The 20,644-nt window shown below is 38.2% G+C and overlaps 1 pseudogene; it reads right to left on the bottom strand.

The window, feature by feature from the left end:
- Window positions 1–740: 740 nt before the first annotated feature.
- Window positions 741–4,834, bottom strand: LOC130866869 (olfactory receptor 13J1-like; annotated as a pseudogene).
- Between the last annotated feature and the right edge of the window lie 15,810 nt (window positions 4,835–20,644).

Here is a 20,644-nt window from a genome sequence, read left to right as displayed (position 1 = left end):
TTAGCAAGAAAGAAATTGAAAGAATTTGGAAAGGCATGTAGATAGGACAAGAAAGGGGTAAAGTAATGGAATATATTTTACTTAAAATGTATAAGAATAATTTTTTAATAGAAATGTGGCTTGAGATATCTTAGAAATTATGAGCAATGGGTGGTTTTTGAAGAAGACAGAGGTTATAATTGTATAACTGTAGCTACTTTGTCAAAAATTCAGTGTCCATTCTCTTTGGAAGGATGCCTTGCTCAGCCTTGATATAGTAGGGAGGGCCTTGGACCTTCTACAAAGCAACATGACTACTCTCTCTGTGGAAAGAATATGGGATTGGGTGGGAGGTTAACTGGAGAAAATGAGAGGAGGGGAGGGAGTGGAAACTTGGATTGATATGTATAATGGATAAAGATAGTTTGTTTTCTTTCTAAAAAATAAAAATAAGAAATCATTATTCAAATAAAAAAGATGATTGTTTGGAGTGAGATTCTAATTAGTATTATTAATAAAATCACAGAGTCAGATTTTGGGGTAAACATAACAGAACAGATAAGGAACAGAGCAGTCAAATTCACTTCCTACTTCCCCAAATCCTCAAACCAAATGGGGGATTAGATTCTTTTTTTCATTTCCCAAATGCTTGGATTAAAGTTATGATCCACTTCCTGCCAGATGCTGTGGTCCACTAGTGGTTGTTAGCTCTGCCCTCTAATATCCAGGCAAGATTTATTTGTCCGAACAAGAACAAAATATCATATTAAAAATTGGTAAGCATAGTGAGTGAACATTTGTAGCATCAACAGACTAGGGACCCAAGAACTGGGAAAAAAGAACTTATTATGGAACCAAAATAGGACTGTGAAGACCATGTTAGAGATATAGCCCTTTGTGTTCATGGGTTTCATGTACATGAACATGATGATGCTGTAGAAAAATAGGACCAGAGCAAGGTGCTCCAAGCAGGTGGAAAAGCATTTGCAGGGCCTGCTGGCTGAGGGCACCTTTAGAAAGGTGACCAGGATTGCCATGTCGGAAAGGCAAATGAGCTACTAGAGTAGAGGCAGCAGAAGGATGGCATCCACAAGGACAAAGTCATTGCTGACTGGTGTATTACCACAGGCCAGCTTCAGCACATCTAGGACCTTGCAGGTGAAGTGTCTGAATACTTTTTGGCCATACAAGGGCAGTCTCATGGCAATGACTGTTTCTGTCAACAACCTGAAGAGGTAGAGTACCCAGAAGACTCTTGGAGGCATGAAGAAAAAGCTGTGGCTCATGTGCATGGATACCTGAGTTGCTGACAAATAGCAAGGTAGTAATCACAGGCCATGATGACAAGCAGCAGGTACACTGGGGAGCCTGTAGAATGTCTCAGATGTATCTGGATGTCACAACCATTAGAGAAGATGGTCTTCTGGGATTAGAGAAGGTGGAACAGCATCAGAGGCACAAAGGAGATGTGTAGCAGATTCTCTAAATGGAAATATTACTCAGAAATTGTATATAGGTGTGTGTAGGCAGAGATCCAATATGCACATGGCCATGAAGGCAAAGTTCCAAGCAGGGTCGCCAGGTACATAACTGAGCACAGAAGAAAGAGTAGGTTCTCCAGGGATGAGTATTCAGAAAATTCCTTCAAGATAAATGCAGAGACTTTTGTCCTGCTTCTGAGCTACATAACACAGAGTTATACCTGGATACACAGTAGAGTAAAAGGAGAGAAGATGCAGGGTATTGAGAACACAAAAATTGTTAAGGTATTTTCCAACATGGAAACAAATTCTGTGACTTGAGGACAGTCTCCTCATCTTCAGTAGGTTACAGCGTATCCATGAAAACGGTGAGGATGATATCCCTAAAAGGGTATTTATGGAAGTATGAATAGGCAGACTGAAGAATCATACAGAGCCAATCCTAAATGAGAAATAAAGGTCTTTACTGTAGGACTTCTTGAAACCTTTAAATGGCTAATGTTTACTGGTAGCTCTCCAAAAGAAATGTAGACTATGCACTTGCAAACATATCTGAACTTACGTCCACTTCACCTCTTGTCCAATCCCCAAGAAGAGACCTGCAAACAGCATTTGAGAGTTGATAGCCTGGATCAGAGGTCCTAAAACTTACACACATACTGGAATTATTTGGAAGACTATCAAAACACAGTGTGTTTTTCACAATTTCTGGCTTAGGACAGATGTGTGCTGTTGGTGCTCTACTGGCACGGGGTGAATGTCTCTAAAGGTCCAGCTGACTTTGCTGTAGCCTCTAAGCCATGGCTTGCACTGTTCTCACTATCTGGAAAGTTTCATTTTCTCCTCACCTGTAATAGCTGATCTGTCTCTTGGTTCTGGTTGCCACACTACATGTTTTGTGTCTCAGGAAGGGGGCAGCTACTGACCTGTAAACCTATGAGTAGGCAAACCCCAGAGAGATAATCTGTTAGGTGCTTTGTATTGGCTATAGCTTTAGAAGTTGTCTCCTTTGTGAATCTCTACTTCAGAATCAGAAATGGTTTTAGATTTAGACTATGACTATCTTTCTCTAAATCCAAGCATGATGTTAAAAGAAATTCAGAATTTGTGTCTCATGTCAACAGCTTTCTGGTTTGGGACAGAAAGAAGATAGATTTTAAAGGAATATTTTACTTTGCTTCATGCCCATTTTCTCTGCATCTTATCTTTCAATGAATATATGTCTACATGAACAATGTTTACATTTTCAACAATGAACAGCTTCCAAGAGGAAGATATTGGAGCCCCACAATATCTCTACCTGGTTGATATGACGGCATGATGCTGATAGCACTATGAGACCGATTTATGGTTACAAGCTGCAGATATGGTGCACCTTCTTACAACGTTCTGGCCAGAACTCCAAATAAGAACTTCAGAACAACCCTATCAAATACTCAGAAACCATTTGCAATTATCCAAAACAGCAATCTTGAAATTTAACCACCGTTTTACTTTTATAATATCCCATAGAAAGAACATCGCCCCAATGACATCTGGAAGCAATTCTAGAAGACGCCATCCCCTCTCCCAACAAAGTTTGTCTTCACGGTCAGGGACAACATTTAAGTGTTGATTATTACTCATATAGGGTCGGGTGAAACTATGTATACCCAGAGATCTTAAAAAAGAGGAAAAATTGAATGGGATAATAGGTAGATTACTTATTCATACTAATAGTAGTGAGTAAAAGAATAATTGTGAGCTATTATTTTGAATAATTTACATTGGTATAGATTTTGTATATTGATACAAATTTAAATTAAACTTATATAGAATATGTGCCTTTTTTGTTTAGAATATTGGTAACACCTACACAAAGTTATTTTGTCAGACTTTACTACCCAACTACTCAAGTAACATTATTGCTCTTCTCTGGCCTTTGATGGGGTTGAAGATCAGATAATCATAGTTACCATCCTCTTGTGGTCTAATCAAGCCATTCCTACTACAAGTCTTAGACTCCTTAGGATAGAATGTTTATCAAAACATTAGAATGTATTCCTTGTTTAAAATGTCTTATGTTGGTTGTCATTCTAACTTTATACTTGATATCTGTTTCTTGTATACATAGTTTTGTATTGAGTTTGGAATTTCTTTCTTTCTTTCTTTCTTTCTTTCTTTCTTTCTTTCTTTCTTTCTTTCTTTCTTTCTTTCTTTATTATGTATATAATATTCTGTCTGTGTGTATGTCTGCAGGCCAGAAGAGGGCAACAGACCTCATTACAGATGGTTGTGAGCCACCATGTTGTTGCCGGGAATTGAACTCGGGACCTTTGGAAGAGCAGGCAATGCTCTTAACCACTGAGCCACCTCTCCAGCTCGAGTTTGGAATTTCTTACTTAAGCAAAAGGGGTAGGTGCTGTGAGAACTCCTTCAGGCAAAAGCCTTTAAGATACCAATTCACTTGGGCATGGTCTCTTACATTATAAATGAATCTGTAAAGTGTGTGGTCACTTTCTTGATTCCAACTCTTGATTCTGGCTGCTAGATTTATTGTATACATGATCCATTCATTTGTAGGTGCTCATCGGACCTCTAAAAGCCCAAGATATTCTTACACTCTAACTTGGAATTTTTAGAGTTAAAGATTCAATTAGTACTCACATAGTTCAGGGTTTGTCACTCTGACTTGTACAGCCTTCAAAATACAACATAAAATCATTAACTCGGTGTTTAATCCTGAATTTAGAATGAATGCAGCTATATTAAGTAAAATCAAACACGTCTCTCTCATGTGTTTCTCTGCATATATGATTATAGATTGAGGAACATGGGGAGATATGGTACAAATATTTCATTTTCTTTTGGAAAGTATGAGTGGATTGTTTTTAATTAAATATCATAAATCAGTTTGGCTTAGCAAGAGGAATTATTTTATTCACGTAAAAAAATCAAGCAAAGTTCCAAATTACAGCTATTCATTTCTTACTATCACTTTGGTTAATACACCCAATAACTGCTGTGTACCAAGAGTCTAACTGTTTTTTTATTCAACTATACATTTATCCACTACTCTCCCTTTCTCTCCCCTCCCCTTCCCCCATGACCCACATGCTCCAAATTTACTAAGAAATTGTCTTTGTCTATGTCCTATATAGAACAGATTTGTGTATGTCTCTCTTTGTTTCCTCTTTGTTGTCTCTGTTCTCTGGCATTGTGAATTGTAGGCTGGCTGTCCTCTATTACATCTATAAGTCACTTAGGAGTGAGTACATATTATATTTTTTTTCTGGGTCTGAGTTAACTCACTCTTTTATGATGTTTTCTAGATCCATATATTTGCACAGGAATTTCACAGTGTAATTGTTTTTATCCACTGTGTAGTACTCCATTGTGTAAATACACCATTTCTTTGTCCATTCTTCAGTGGAGGGGATGTTTTCAGGTCATGGCTCTGAACAAATAATGTTGCTGTGAACACAGTTGAGCACTTGTCCTTGTGGTATGATTGAGAATCCATTGGGTACATATCCAAAGTGGTATTGCTGGGTTTTAAGATAGGCTGTTTGCTAATTTTCTTTCATTCATTTTTTTTTAATTTTTGGTTTTCCAAGACACGGTTTCTCTTTAGCTTTGAGGCCTGTCTTGGAACTAGCTCTTGTAGACCAGGCTGGCCTTGAAGTCACAGAGATCTGTCTCTGCCTTCCAAGTGCAGAGATTAAATACATGCCTCACAACCAGGCAGTTGGCTTTCTAATTTTCTGAGGAATAACCATACTGATATCCAAAGTAGCTGACTCAGTTTGTAACCCCATCAGCAATCGAGCAGTGTTCCCTTAACCTCATATCCCCTCCAGCTTAAGTTGTCATCAGTGTTTTGATCTTGCCTATTGTTACAGATGTAAGAGGGAATCTCAGACTTGTTTTGGTTATCATTTCTCTAATGACTAAGTAGTTTGGAAATTTCCTTAAGTGTCTATCAGCCATTTTAGATTCATATGTTGAAAGATTTTTATTTAGGTCTGTACTCCCATTTTTTATTGGATTATTCATTCTTTTGATGACCAATTTTTACTTCTTTGTATGTTTTGAAGATCAGTCCTCTCCAATGTGGGGTAGGTAAATATCTTTTCCAATACTATAGGCTGCCTGTTTTGTATTGTTGATCATGTCCTTTGGTTTACAGAAACTTTTGTTTCAGGAGATCTCATTTATCATTTCTCTCAGTGTCTGTGCTTCTGTGATTATAATTTGAAAGTGGTCTTCTTTACCAATGTGTTCACGTGTACTTCTGATATTCTGTTTTATGTGGTTCAGTGTTTTTGTCTTTATGTTATGGTCTTTGACCCTTTTGGGCTTGAGTTTTTTTCATGATGATAGATGTGGATCTACTTTCAGTCTTCCCCACACTGATATTCAGTTATGCCAGCATCATTTGTTAAATATGCTTTCTTTCCCCATTTTATATTTTTGGTGCTTTGTCAAAAATCAGGTGTCATAGGTGAGTGGATGATATCTTGGTCTTAGAATCAGTTCCATTGGTCCTCCTATCTGTTTTTGTGCGAACACCAGGCTCTCGTCAGTACTGGAGCTCTATAGTAGACTGAAGTCAGGGAATGTGATGCCTTTAGAAATTACTTTTTACAAATGATTGTTTTGGTTATCCTGCATTTTTTGGCTTTTCTAAATGAAGTTGAGTGTTTTTGTTTTGAGGTCTGTGAAGAATTTTTCTGATATTTACATGGGGATGGTATTGAGCCTGTAGATGGTTTTTTGAAAGGTTTTCATTTTTACTATGTTGATTTCTACGTAACAAGGGCAAGGGACATCTTCCCATGCTCTGGTGTCTTCTTCAAAGATTTAATATTCTTTTCCTACAGTCCTTTCACTTCTTTAGTTAGTTATTGCATAATATTTTATATGATTTTATATGATCACCCATTACTAGGGGTGATGTTTCCATCATATTAATTGTAGCCATCTTCTTTTTCAAAAAATATTCCCTATAACCACCTTCTATCAACCTTCCTGATGACCACTCCCAATCTCCTGATAACCATAATTATACCGCAACTTCTAAGAACACTTTTATAGAAAGCATAAAAGTAAATGTATGAGAGATTTGACTCTTCATGCCTTTCATATTTCACTTCATGTTATCCTTGGAGCTTAAACACATTGTTGAAACTGTTCATAGTTTATGGTTCTGGTTTAAGAGCCAAATTGTGTTTCTTTCCCTGGGCCTTTTTAATGTTTTGGCTGTTTTCAGGGAGATGTTGTTTCTTTATCTAGTTCTAGATTCAGAGACAAAGTTTGTTCCCTTGGCTCTGGTTTGAGAACCAAAGTTGGAATACTGTTTCTGTAACCAATAAGGTTTTATCCATTACTTTGCTGGTTCAAACTAAAATAAAAAGAGGTATCCTGGTGCTTAAACAGATTGTTGACACTATCAAACTTTATTCTACACAATAACTGATTTTGGTTAACTGACTGTAAGTGGCTTAACATATTAAAGAAGAATTTAAAATAAGCTCTCAGTTTTTTCCTCAGGTCCAAAAGATTATGATAATATGCACAAGCTTTCTCAGATGATTACACACAAAGCCTTACTCCTATATGAAGCACAAAATATTGTGATACTGAATTAATTTATAGAGTTTCACTATTGTTGAGGGAGCTGTGGGCTGCATTCCTGCCACATGGCTCCTGGCCATCTGGCTAGATTATGTCCTGAAATAACAACATACAAACTGTATTCATATAAACACTACCTGGCCCATTATATCTAGCCTCTTCTGGCTAACTCTCAATTCTTGCCTTAACCCATATTTAGTAATCTGTCTAGCACCAGTCTTACCGGGAAAGATTCAGCATGTCTGACCTGGCGGCTTGCATCATCGTGTCTGCCCTGCAGAGCAGCGGCATGGCATCTAAGCTCACTTCTCTTCTTCCCAGCATTCTCTTCTGTCTACTCCGCCTACCTAATTTTCTATCCTATCAAGGCCAAGGCAGTTTCTTTATTTAAACAATGAGCTTGTTTCGTCACATTACAGTATGATTTTTTCTCATTTTTTTGAAGAATATACAAATTAACTTCAGAGTTTCTCTACAGGAAGGCTCATATTATGTGTTTGGAGATGATTGTAAAAAGGATTTACCACAGATTCCACTCAAAGGTATCTCAAAAGTATGTTTCCTTTTAAGCCTTTTAAGAGTACATGGATCTGCAAATGCCTCATCACCCTGATTTCGTTCATATGGTTTCTTTCAAGTATGTGTTCTTCTATATATTTGAAGAAAACCATGTTGTGCAAAGGTCTTACCACACCGATAACATTCATAGAGTTTCCTTCTCTCCTGTATGTTGTCTTTTATGCCAGAGAAGACTATTTTGATATGCAAAGGCCTTACCACATTGATTACATTTATAGGGTTTCTCTCCAGTATGTGTTCCTTTATGGCTTTGAAGAGTACTGTGTTGTGCAAAGGCCTTACCACATTGAATACATTCATAGGGTTTCTCTCCAAATGTGTTCTTTTATGATTTTGAAGATTACTGTGATGAGCAAAGGCTTTACCACACTTATTATATTCATAGGATTTCTCTCCGGTATGTGTTCTTTTATGGTATTGAAGGTGACTATGACGTGCAAAGGCCTTACCACACTGGTTATATTCATAGGGTTTCTCTCCAGTATGTGTTCTTTTATGATTTTGTAGAATAGTCTGAGTTACAAAGGCCTTACCACACTGATTACATTCATAGAGTTTCTCTCCAGTATGTGATCTTTTATGCCTTTGAAGATGACTGAGACAAGCAAAGGCCTTACCACACTGATTAAATTTATAGGGTTTCTCTCCAGTATGTGTTCTTTTATGCAATTGAAAATAATCATGACGAGCAAAGGCCTTACCACACTGATTACATTCATAGGGTTTCTCTCCAGTATGTGTTCTTTTATGCTTTTGAAGATTACTGTGATGAGCAAAGGCTTTACCACACTGATTACATTCATAGGGTTTCTCTCCAGTATGTGTTCTTTTATGCAATTGAAGAACACTGTGTTGAGCAAAGGCCTTACCACACTGATTACATGCATAGGGTTTCTCTTCAGTATGTGTTCTTTTATGCTTTTGAAGAGTACTGTTTTCAGCAAAGGCCTTACCACACTGATTACATTCATAGGGTTTCTCTCCAGTATGTGTTCTTTTATGTATTTGAAGAGTTCTGGGTTGAGCAAAGGTCTTACCACACTGATTACATTCATAGGGTTTCTCTCCAGTGTGTGTTATTTTATGCATTTCAAGATGGTTGTGATAAGAAAAGACTTCATCACATTGCTTAATTTCACAACATTTTTCTCCGCTATGTGTTTCTTCATTCCTTAGAAGATGAACGTTATAAGACAAGGCTTTAGCACAATGGGAATATACTGAAAACTCTGCAGTTTGATTTCTTTCAATCCTGCATGATTGAAAAAAGCTTTACCACATACAATACAGTGTTGAACCTCATGTCTCTATGAATTAATTTCATATTTTTTCCAATTCTAAAAAGGAATCATATATCAAGATTTTATAACTTTATTTAAAATCATGTTTTGTTCTCTCATTAGGAGTCATTTTGCATCAAGAAAAATATTTGTGATGATAAATTCCATTGTGCCATGATTTATCTTTTGGTCTATAACTATACCTATATTTCTTCTAGGATATTTTTTACATTTTTGAAGAGAACTGCATACACTGAGTGCTTTACCAATTTTACTGCTTCATAATTCTACTATACTATGAATCATTATACATATGGTAAGTGAACTAAGACATTTGGAAGTATTTGCATAGACCTAGAACTCATTTTTTTGTAATGAAAGTTTGTATTTATGTATTAGCAATTATGGTTAAAAATAAATTAACTTTGTATTTTTGGATAAAATTGAATATGTACACTCTACATGAGAACTACAGTTTTTCTTCTTAATTGTTCTTAAGGAGAGGTATGCTAAATCTTTCCGTAACCCTATGCTCATACACTTGTGTCAGTATATATATATATATATATATATATATATATATATATATATAAAAGGAAGATAGTGAATAAAAGATTTCCACAATGAATCCTCAAGGTTTCACTTTTACAGACTTGTGGTATAGATATTAAGGTTTCTCCACAACAACTGCCCCTTGACCCTTGACTCACCTGCTCGCATTAAACTTAGCACAGTCACCAAAAGTATATGAGTAATAAAAGGCTTACCTTGGGCTATTAGTAGAAAGTTTTGTGGCTATACTTATCATCACTGAAATAAGTATACATTTTCTGTCATGAAACAAATGAACCAACAGTTCTACAACATAGCTCTCATGGTGCTATGAATCAAATGGTGATATCTGTTTAGGCATTGCTACCTAGACTTTTTCTTAAATGAAGGCTTTGCAGATGCAATTCACATACATGAAATTGAGGTACATGGATTTGTGAGAATTTAATAACCATTAATGCATTTAAAGCTGTGCTTACTTACACTGTTGCTTTTGTTTAAAGTTCCACCACCGCCTGGCCTTCATTCTAGACATTTTACATTCTATGCATTCCCCATAGGAATTTTAATGCAGAGGAAAGATATTATCTTAAAATTGATATTTTTACCATATAAACAGACTAAAAAACTATAAAGTTATGTGGAAAATCTGAGTTGATTTAAAAAAGAAAATTGAAACTTCATCTATTAGTAAGAAATTACCACTGTTAAATTGTAGCATGTTTTACTAATGTTGAAATTGAATCATTATGGACAGGAAGTGAACATTGGCAAAGGGCTTGCAGTAATTTCTTGGGAGAAATTAACAACAAATATCCCTTTAGCCATAATATTAATGATCATATAGAGAAATAACTAATTCTAGGGAAAGGTTTCATCTAGCTTCTATTATTTAATTTTGGGTTTGAGTCTCTATCTGATATGTAGCCATACATAACAAATACTCATCCTTTAACCTATTAGAGATCTGCTGCATATGATATTTAAAATGCTTAAGTTTTCTGCAATGAAGTATGACCATGCATTAGAGTGAACTTTGAAGTCTCCAAAAGAAGTGTGATTCATGCAAGGAAGATTTCAACTGCACTATGTTATTGCTTTTCCATCTAAACATAGGGTTTGAACTACAAACTGCTTGGGACATTATTAAAGTGGTACATTGAGATGATTGAGACTGCTGGGAACATATGTTTTAATTAAGTAAAAAGTTCATTTTGGATGTTTGAGGCAGAGATGATGGGCAAAAAACAGGTTAACTGATGGAGTTGAATCAAAGACCCAGAAATTAATCCACACACCTAGGAACACCTGATTTTTGACAAAGAAGCTAAAGTTATACAATGAAAAAAGAAAGCATCTGCAACAAATGGTTATGGCATAACTGGATACCAACATGAAGAAGAATGCAAATAGATCCATATCTATCACCATGCAAAAACTCAAGTCCAAAGGGGATAAAGATCTTAATATAAGTCTGACCACACTGAATCTGATAGGAGAGAAAGTGAAAATTAGCCTTCCAAGCATGGAACAGGAGACCACTTCCGAAATATAACACCTGTAACACATAGTCTGAGAAGAACAATTAATAAATGGGACCTTCTGAAAGTGAGAAGCTTCTGCAAAGCAAAGGACACAGTCAATAACACAATAAGGCAGCCTATTGTATGGGAAAATAAATTTCCAATCTCATAAAATAGAGAACTATTCTCCAAAATATATAAAGAACAAGAAATTAGACATCAACATTTCAAATAATTCAATTAAAAATGGGATACCGAACTAAACAGAGAATTTTCTATACAATAATCTCAAATGGAGGCTCGCAGGTGTCCAGGGAGAAGTCCCCAGTTAGTTCCTTGGCAACTGAGGAAAGGGAAACTGAAATGGCCCTATTCTATAGCCATACTGATGAATATCTTGCATATCACCATAGAACCTTCATCTGGCGATGGATGGAGATAGAGACAGAGACCTACTTTGGAGCACCAGACTGAGCTCTCAAGGTCCAAATGAGGAGCAGAAGGAGGGAGAACATGAGCAAGGAAGTCAGGACCGTGAGGGGTTCACCCACCCACTGTGACAGTGGGGCTGATCTATTGGGATCTCACCAAGTCCAGCTGGACTGGGACTGAATAAGCATGGGATAAAACTGGACTCTCTGAACATGGTGGACAATGAGGGCTGATGAGAAGCCAAGGACAATGGCACTGGGTTTTGATCCTACTGCATGAACTGGCTTTGTGGGAGCCTACTATGTTTAGGTGCTTACCTTCCTGGAACTGGATGGAGAGGGGGAGGACCTTGGACTTCCCACAGGGCAGGGAATCCAGACTGCTCTTCAGATTGGAGATGGAGGGGGAATGAAATTGGGGGAGGGGAGAATAGTGGGGACAGGGGGAGGGAAATAGGAGGCAGGGGGGAGGCAGAAATTTTTTCAATTAAAAAAGAATAAACATTAAAAAAATATCTCAAATGGCCAAAATACACTTAAGGAAATGTTCAACATCTTTAGCCATCAGGGAAATGCAAATCAAAATGACTCTGCAATTCCACATTACACCTGTCAGAATGGCTAATATTAAAAACACCAGTGACTGCTTATGCTGAAGAGGATATGGGAGTAAGGGGAAGACTCTTCCATTGCTGGTGGAAATGCAAATTGTACAACCACTCTGGAAAACAGTATGGCAGTTTCTCAGAAAATTAGGATTCCGCCTACCTTAAGATCCAGCAATACAAATGACAATGGTGTAAACCTCTTTATACATTAATATTGATTGCAGAGTAAGGATATTCGTGCTACAATCCACAGACACAGAGTTAGTTAACAACAAAGGATCAGGGAGGGATACATCAATCTCCCTGAAAGGGGCACTAAAATAGGTTTTCTAAATTGAGTGGGGGTAGTTGGGAATGGGAAGAGGAGAAAGCAGGATCAGGGTGCTTGGATGTAGATGGAATGGGGAAAACTACAGGAATTGGAGCACATTTGGGAGTTGGTATGGTACCTAGTACAGTAAATACTCAGTAGATTGTATGAAAATGGCCCTAGCAAAGACTTTTAGTAAAGGGGGATAAGAAGCCTGTGGAATCTTCTCTAACCAGGCAAAGTATTCAATGTTGGGACTGAGACACCAACCCTGCAACAGTACCTTCATTCTACATCTAGTCCTGTTTGCAAGATATGTTGAGTTATTTGATCCCCAGAACTTGTAGGAGTAAACAACAAATAACTCATGAAACTTCAGGCCCATTCTATTAGAGGGAGACCATGCCCATCCTAATTGGATGACCAAGAACCTGAAGCTCACTATACTACACGTCTTTTTTTATTTCTTTTATTATATATATATTTTTTTATTGAAAAAAAATTTTCCCACTTCCTCCTCGCCTCCCATTTCCCTCTTCCTCCTCCCGGCCTTCTCCCCCTCCTCCCACTCCTCTTCTCAACCCTCTCCAGTCCCAAGAGCAGTCAGGGTTCCCTGCCCTGTGGAAAGTCCAAGGTCCTCCCCCCTCCATCAAGGTCTAGGAAGGTGACCATCCACACTGTCTAGGCTCCCACGAAGCCAGAACATGAAGTAGGATCAAAACCCCGTGCCACTCTCCTTGGCCTCTCGTCAGCTCTCATTGTCCACCATGTTCAGAGAGTCCGGTTTTATCCCATGCTTTTTCAGTCGCAGTCCAGCTGGCCTTGGTGAGCTCCCAATAGATCGGCCCCACTGTCTCAGTGGTGGGGTGCACCCCTCATTGTCCCAACTTCCTTGTTCATGTTCTCCCTCCTTCTGCTCTTCATTAGAACCTTAGGAGCTCAGTCCAGTGCTCCAGTGTGGGTCTCTGCCTCTATCTCCATCCATCACGAGATGAAGGTTCTATGGTGATATGCAAGATATTCATCAGTATGGTTATAGGATAGGTTCATTTCAGGTTCCCTATCCTCAGGTGCCCCAAGGAACTAACTGGGGACATTGCCCTGGGCACCTGGTAGCCATTCCAAGTTCAAGGCTCTTGCCAACCCTTAGGTGGCTCCCTTAACTAAGATATGAGTTTCCCTGCTCCCTATCCAAACTTCCTTTATCCCCAATCACCCCGATCCCCCCAGTTCCCCTCATCCTCTCCTTCACACTTTTCTCTCCCCATCACCCCTCATCCCCATCCCACCCCACCTATTTCCCATAGCTGGGAGGATATCTATATGTTTTTCCTTGGGTTTACCCTCTTGTTTAGCTTCTTTAGGATCACAAATTAGAGACTCAGTGGCCCCTATCCATGGCTAGAAACCAATTATGAGTGAGTACATCCCATGATCTTCTTTTTGGGTCTGGGTTACCTCACTCAGGATAGTATTTTCTATTTCCATCCATTTGCATGCAAAATTCGAGAAGTCATTGTTTTTTACCGCAGAGTAGTACTCTAATGTGTATATATTCCACACTTTCTTCATCCATTCTTCCATTGAAGGACATCTAGGTTGCTTCTAGGTTCTGGCTATTACAAATAATGCTGCTATGAACATAGTTGGACAAATGCTTTGGTCATATGATAGGGCATCTCTTGGGTATATTCCCAAGAGTGGTATTGCTGGGTCCAGGGGTAGGTTGATCCCAATTTTTCTGAGAAACTGCCACACTGATTTCCAAAGTGGTTGCACAAGTTTGCAGTCCCACCAGCAATGGATGAGGGTACCCCTTTCTCCACAACCTCTCCAGCAAAGGTTATCCTTGGTGTTTTTGATTTTAGCCATTCTGACAGGTGTAAGATGATATCTCAAAGTTGTTTTGATTTGCATTTCTCTGATCGCTAAGGAGGTTGAGCATGACCTTAAGTATCTTTTGGCCATTTTAACTTCTTCTGTTGAGAATTCTCTGTTCAGTTCAGTGCCCCATTTTTTAATTGGGTTAATTATCATTTTAAAGTCAGTTTCTTGAGTTCTTTATATATTTTGGAGATCAGACCTTTGTCTGTTGCGGGGTTGGTGAAGATCTTCTCCCAGTCAGTAGGCTGCCTTTTTGTCTTAATGACAGTGTCCTTTGCTTTACAGAAGCTTCTCAGTTTCAGGAGGTCCCATTTATTCAATGTTGCCTTTAATGTCTGTACTGCTGGGGTTATACATAGGAAGCGATCTCCTGTGCCCATATGTTGTAGGGTACTTTCCATTTTCTCTTCTATCAGGTTCCGTGTGTTCAGATTGATATTGAGGTCTTTGATACATTTGGACTTGAGTTTTGTGCATGGTGATAGATATGGGTCTATTTTCATTCTTCTACAGGTTGATATCCAATTGTGTCAGCACCGTTTGTTGAAGATGCTTTCTTTCTTCCATTGTATACTTTTAGCTCCTTTATCAAAAATCAGTTGTTCATAGGTTTGTGGGTTAAAATCCGGATCTTCTATATGATTCCATTGGTCGACTTCTCTGTTTTTATGCCAGTACCACGCTGTTTTCATTACTGTAGCTCTGTAATAGAGTTTGAAGTCAGGGATGGTAATGCCTCCAGAAGTTCCTTTATTGTATAAGATTGTTTTGGCCATCCGGGGTTTTTTGGTTTTCCATATAAATTTGATTATTGTCCTCTCAAGATATGTGAAGAATTTTGATGGCACCTTGATGGGGATTGCATTGAATCTATAAATTGCCTTTGGTAGAATTGCCATTTTTACTATGTTGATCCTCCCAATCCAAGAGCAAGGGAGATCCTTCCATTTTCTGGTATCCTCTTCAAATTCTTTCTTCAATGCCTTAAAGTTCTTGTCAAATAGATCTTTCACTTCCTTGATTAGAGTTACCCCAAGATATTTTATGCTGTTTGTGGCTATAGTGAAAGGTGATGATTCTCTTATTTCCCTCTCTGCTTCCATATAAGAGGGCGACTGATGTTTTGGAGTTGATCTTGTATCCTGCCACATTACTAAAGGTGTTTATCAGCTGTAGGAGTTCTTTGGTGGAGTTTTTGGGGTCGCTTATGTACACCATCATATCATCTGCAAATAATGAAAGTTTAACTTCTTTCTTTCCAATTTGAATCAACTTTATCCTCTTATGTTGTCTTATTGCTATTGCTAAAACTTCAAGAATTATATTGAAGAGGTATGGAGAGAGTGGACAGCCTTGGCGTGTTCCTGATTTTAGTGGGATGGCTTTAAGTTTCTCCCCATTTAATTTGATATTAGCTGTCGGCTTGCTGTAGATAGCTTTAATTATATTTAGGTATGACCCTTGTATCCCTAATCTCTCCAAGACTTTTATCATAAAGGGATGTTGAATTTTGTCAAATACTTTTTCAGCATCTAATTAAACAATCATGTTTTTTTTCTTTCAGTTTATTTATATGATGGATTACATTGATAGATTTGTGTATGTTAAACCAGCCCTGCATCTCTGGGATGAAGCCTACTTGATCATAATGGATAATATTTCTAATGTGTTCTTGGATTCGGTTTGCCAGTATTTTGTTGAGGATTTTTGCGTCGATGTTCATGAGTGAGATTGGCCTGTAATTCTCTTTCTTGGTTGAGTCTTTGTGTGGTTTTTGTATCAGAGTTACTGTAGCTTCATAAAAGGAATTTGGCAATGACTCTTCTGTTTCTATATTGTGAAATACATTAAGGAGTATAGGTATTAGGTCTTCTTGAAAGTTCTGGTAGAATTCCGCATTGAAACCATCTGGTCCTGGACTTTTTTTGGAAGGGAGGTTTTTGACAACAGCTTCTAATTCTTCGCGACTAACAGGTCTATTTAGGTTGTTCACCTGGTCCTGGTTTAACTTTGGTATATGGTATTTATCTAAAAATGTGTCCATTTCTTTTAGATTTTCCAGTTTTGTGGCATACAGGCTTTTGTAGTAAGATCTAATGATTCTCTGAATTTCCTCTCTGTCTGTGCTTATGTCCCTCTTTTCATTTCTGATCTTATTAATTTGCAAATTCTCTCTCTGCTGTTTGATTAGTTTGGATAGGGGTTTATCAATTTTGTTGATTTTCTCCAGGAACCAGCTTTTTGTTTCATTGATACTTTCAATTGTTTCCTGTGTTTCTATTTTGTTGATTTCAGCCCTCAGTTTGATTATTTCCATTCTTCTACTCCTTCTAGGTGAGTCTGCTTCTTTTTTTTTCTAGAGCTTTCAGGTGGGCTGTTAAGTCTCCAATGTGTGCTTTCTCTGTTTTCTTTAAGTGGGCAGTTAGTGCTATGAACTTCCCTCTCAGGACTGCTTTCATAGTGTCCCATAGGTTTGAGTATGTTGTTTCTTTATTTTCATTGACTTCAAGGAAGACTTTAATTTCTTTCTTTATTTCTTCCTTAATCCAGGTATGGTTCAGTAGTTGACTGTTCAGTTTTCATGAGTTTGTAGGCTTTCTGGGGGTAGCATTGTTGCTGAATTCTAGCTTTAATCCATGGTGATCTGATAAGATACAGGTGGTTATTAATATTTTTTGTAACTGTGGATGTTTGCTTTGTTACTGAGTATGTGGTCAATTTTCGAGAAGGTTCCATGAGCTGCAGAGAAGAAGGTATATTCTTTCCTATTTGGGTGGAATATTCTATAGATGTCTGTTAAGTCCACTTGATTTATCACCTCCATTAATTCTCTTATTTCTCTGTTAGGTTTCTGTCTAATTGACCTGTCCATTGGTGAGAGAGGAGTATTAAAGTCTCCTACTATTAATGTGTGCGGTTTGATGGCTGCCTTGAGTTTTAGCAATGTTTCTTTTATGTACATGGTTGCTTTTATATTAGGGGCATAGATATTCAGGATTGAGACATCATCCTGATGCATTGTTCCCGTTATGAGTAGAAAATGTCCTCTCTATCTCTTCTGATTGATTTAAGTTTGAAGTCAACTTTGTTAGAAATTAGTATGGCCACCTGTCCAGGGCTGCTGCGGCGGGTCACAAACTCACCCCACCTTTTTTTTGGTTTTTCAAGACAGGGTTTCTCTGTGGCTTTGGAGCCTGTCCTGGAACTAGCTCTGTAGACCAGGCTGGTCTCAAACTCACAGAGATCCGCCTGTCTCTGCCTCCCGAGTGCTGGGATTAAAGTCTCGCACCACCATCACCCGGCATTATACTACAGGTCTATGATAGAACCAAACATGATAGAAAAAAAAAATCCATGAAATGATTTCTCATAATATTCTGCTATTCTCATAGAATGCTACCTCATCCACTTGTTATCAGACTGGCCTATTCCAGGAACAGAAAGCACCAGGAGCAGACACAGGCAGTCAAACAATAAGTGGAGTTAAGGAGACCCTGCTGGCAATGGGGAGGAAGTATCATAGCAAACAACAACTACCTTGATTCAGGACACTAGGTTAACACAGCCCACAGAATCAACTAAGCAGGAGTTATTAGTGCTCACAGAGACTCGTGATCCTCTAGGGGCCTGTGCTAAATGCTTTGCATATATGTTTTCAGTTCATACTTTGGTGTTCTGTGGGACTCTTAAGATGGGTGTGTATATATGTGGGGTGTACTCTAACTCATTTGACAGCTTTTGAGATCCCTTTCCTCATACTGGGTTTCTATATCCAGGCTTTATATGGATTCTGGATAGTCTTAATTTAACTTGTTGTACCATGGATGTGGGCTGGTTTTCCATGTCTACTTGACAATGACCTAGAGACATCAGAGATTATCAGCCTCAGGGAAAAAATGCCCCCATGGGATTCAGAAATGAGGCATTCTCTCAATGACTGATCAATGGCAGAGGGCTCAGCCCATTGAGATTTGTGCCATCCCTGGGCTGCTCCTGGGTTCTATAAGAAGAGAGGATGAGTAAGTCATGTGAGGTAAGAAAGGAGAAGCACGGCCCCATCACATTTCCATCAAATTTTGACTCAGGGATCCTGCCCTCCTTGAGTTCCTTCCCTGGTATGCTTTAATAGTGAACAACAATTTGGAAGTATAAGCCAACTAAGCCCTTTTCACCCCATTTTGCTTTTTGGTCATGGTGTTTCATCCCAACAGTAGAATCCCTAATTAAAACAAGACACCATGTTTTGATGATATGAATGAGATTCTAAAGGTAAACAAAGAAGAGAGCCTTTGGGGAAATGTGAGACTGAGATGAATGGTGGAAGGAAGCACTGCAGTCAAGGTAAAAAAAAAAAGAAGAAACAAAAGACTAATGAAAGAGAGGAATGAGGACAAATGAGGGAAGATTGGGTCAAGGAAAGGTGAAAATTCAGCAGAGCAATGCCAAATCCTGTGGTTCTCTCTTAGGTACATGGGGCTACATATTTTGTTTGTTTGGTTTTTTTGTTTTTCTTTTGTGTTTTTTGAGACAGGGTTTCTCTGTAGCTTTGGAGCCTTTCTTGGAACTAGCTCTTGTAGACCAGATTGGCCTTGAGCTCACAGAAATGCACCACCAATGACTGGTGAGGCTTCATTTTCCAAGGGCTTACTTAATTAGCTTTATCCCTACTGAAGCATTAATCTAATTGATTAATTCCAACACGAGGGAGGCAGAGGCAGGCAGATCTCTATGAGTTCAAGGCCAGCCTGGACTACAAAATGAGTTCCAGGACAGGATCCAAAGCCACCGAGAAACCCTATCTCAGAAAAACTAAACTAAACTGAAAGAAAATAAAATAAAACTCAGGCATCAGGGGCTGAGAGATGGCTCAGAGGTTAAGAGCACTGATTGTTCTACCAGAGGTCCTGAGTTCAATTCCCAGCAACCACATGGTGGCTCACAACCATCTATTATGAGATCTGGTGCCCTCTTCTGGCCTGCAGGGATACATGCAGGCAGATGCTGTGTACATAATTAATAAATAAATCTTTAAAAAAAAAAACTCAGGCATCAGAGATCAGGGTAAGAACTTGAAAGATCAGAAAACCAATTGATCAGCCACTGGAGACTACTATCTCTTCAATTTCTCCATGCAAGCAAAGAGCCCATATCTTCTCTCAAGCCTGCCTTAATAATTCTTACTCCTACCTGGCCAAAGTCCTTTAACCCTCTAGGGTAATTCTCAATCAGATTGTTGTTAGCTGTGTCCTGACTCCAAGCAAGCTTTATTATGAGAACATGATCAAAACGTCATACCTTTTCCCCTTTTTTATTAAATAAAAAGTGAAGAATTTAACTAACACAGTAAAGCTATATACAAAACATACAACAACTATAAACAAATATATATAGGAAACAATGAACAATCCATTTGTATTTGGTAAATTTAGAGAAAATACTTCATTATCTATCCCATCTAGGTAAGTCCAAAGCGTTGTACCTAAATCATTTATATCCCAACCTAAAATAAACTTATTATATCTCTTAACCTTACATATTTCATGCTAGTTTCTGAGTTCTTTCAATTTGGTAACAACAGAGAGAACCACAGTTTTCTAGTATTTAACTATATTAGACACCTGAGAAGGATACAATACTACCTGAGTAAGCAGAAAGTATAGTGTTTATCTATCTCCATGAAGAAATCTCAAGTCCAAATAGATAAAAACATAAAACCAACCACATTGAACTTCATAGAAAAGAAAGTGGAAAGTACACTTGAACACATTGGTACAGGAGACCACTTTCTAAATATAACCCCAGCAACACTAACTCTAATAGCAATATTTAATAGATGGGACCACCTAAAACTGAGAACTTTCTGAAAAGCAGAGGAAATGTTTGATAAAATGGCAGCCTACAGGATAGAAAAAGGTCTTCTTCAACCCCACTTCAAACAGACGGCTGATATCCAAAATATATAAAGAGCTCAAGGAACTGGTCATCAGAAGAATAAATAAGCCAATGGAAAAAAAATGTACAGACTTAAACAGAGAACTCTCAAGAGATGACTATAAAATGACTGAAAGACACTTAAGGAAATGCTCAACATCCTTCCTTAGCCATTAAAGAAATGTAAAGCCGGACGGTGGTGGCGCATGCCTTTAATCCCAGCACTTGGGAGGCAGAGGCAGGTGAATCTCTGTGAGTTTGATACCAGCCTGGTCTACAAGAGCTAGTTCCAGGACAGGCTCCACAGCCACAGAGAAACCCTGTCTCGAAAAACCAAAAAAAAATGTAAAAACAACTCTGAGATCCCACCTTACACCTGTAAGAATAGCCAAGATCAAAAACACTGAGGGCAGTTTATGCTGGAGAGGATGTGGGGTGAAGGGAAAACTTTCCATTGCTGGTGTGTAGGG

The sequence above is a fragment of the Chionomys nivalis genome, chromosome 26 (assembly GCF_950005125.1).
Source record: "Chionomys nivalis chromosome 26, mChiNiv1.1, whole genome shotgun sequence".
Taxonomy (NCBI): domain Eukaryota; kingdom Metazoa; phylum Chordata; class Mammalia; order Rodentia; family Cricetidae; genus Chionomys; species Chionomys nivalis.
Note: the sequence above shows the minus strand (reverse complement) of the source record. Positions and strands in the feature narration are given on the sequence as shown.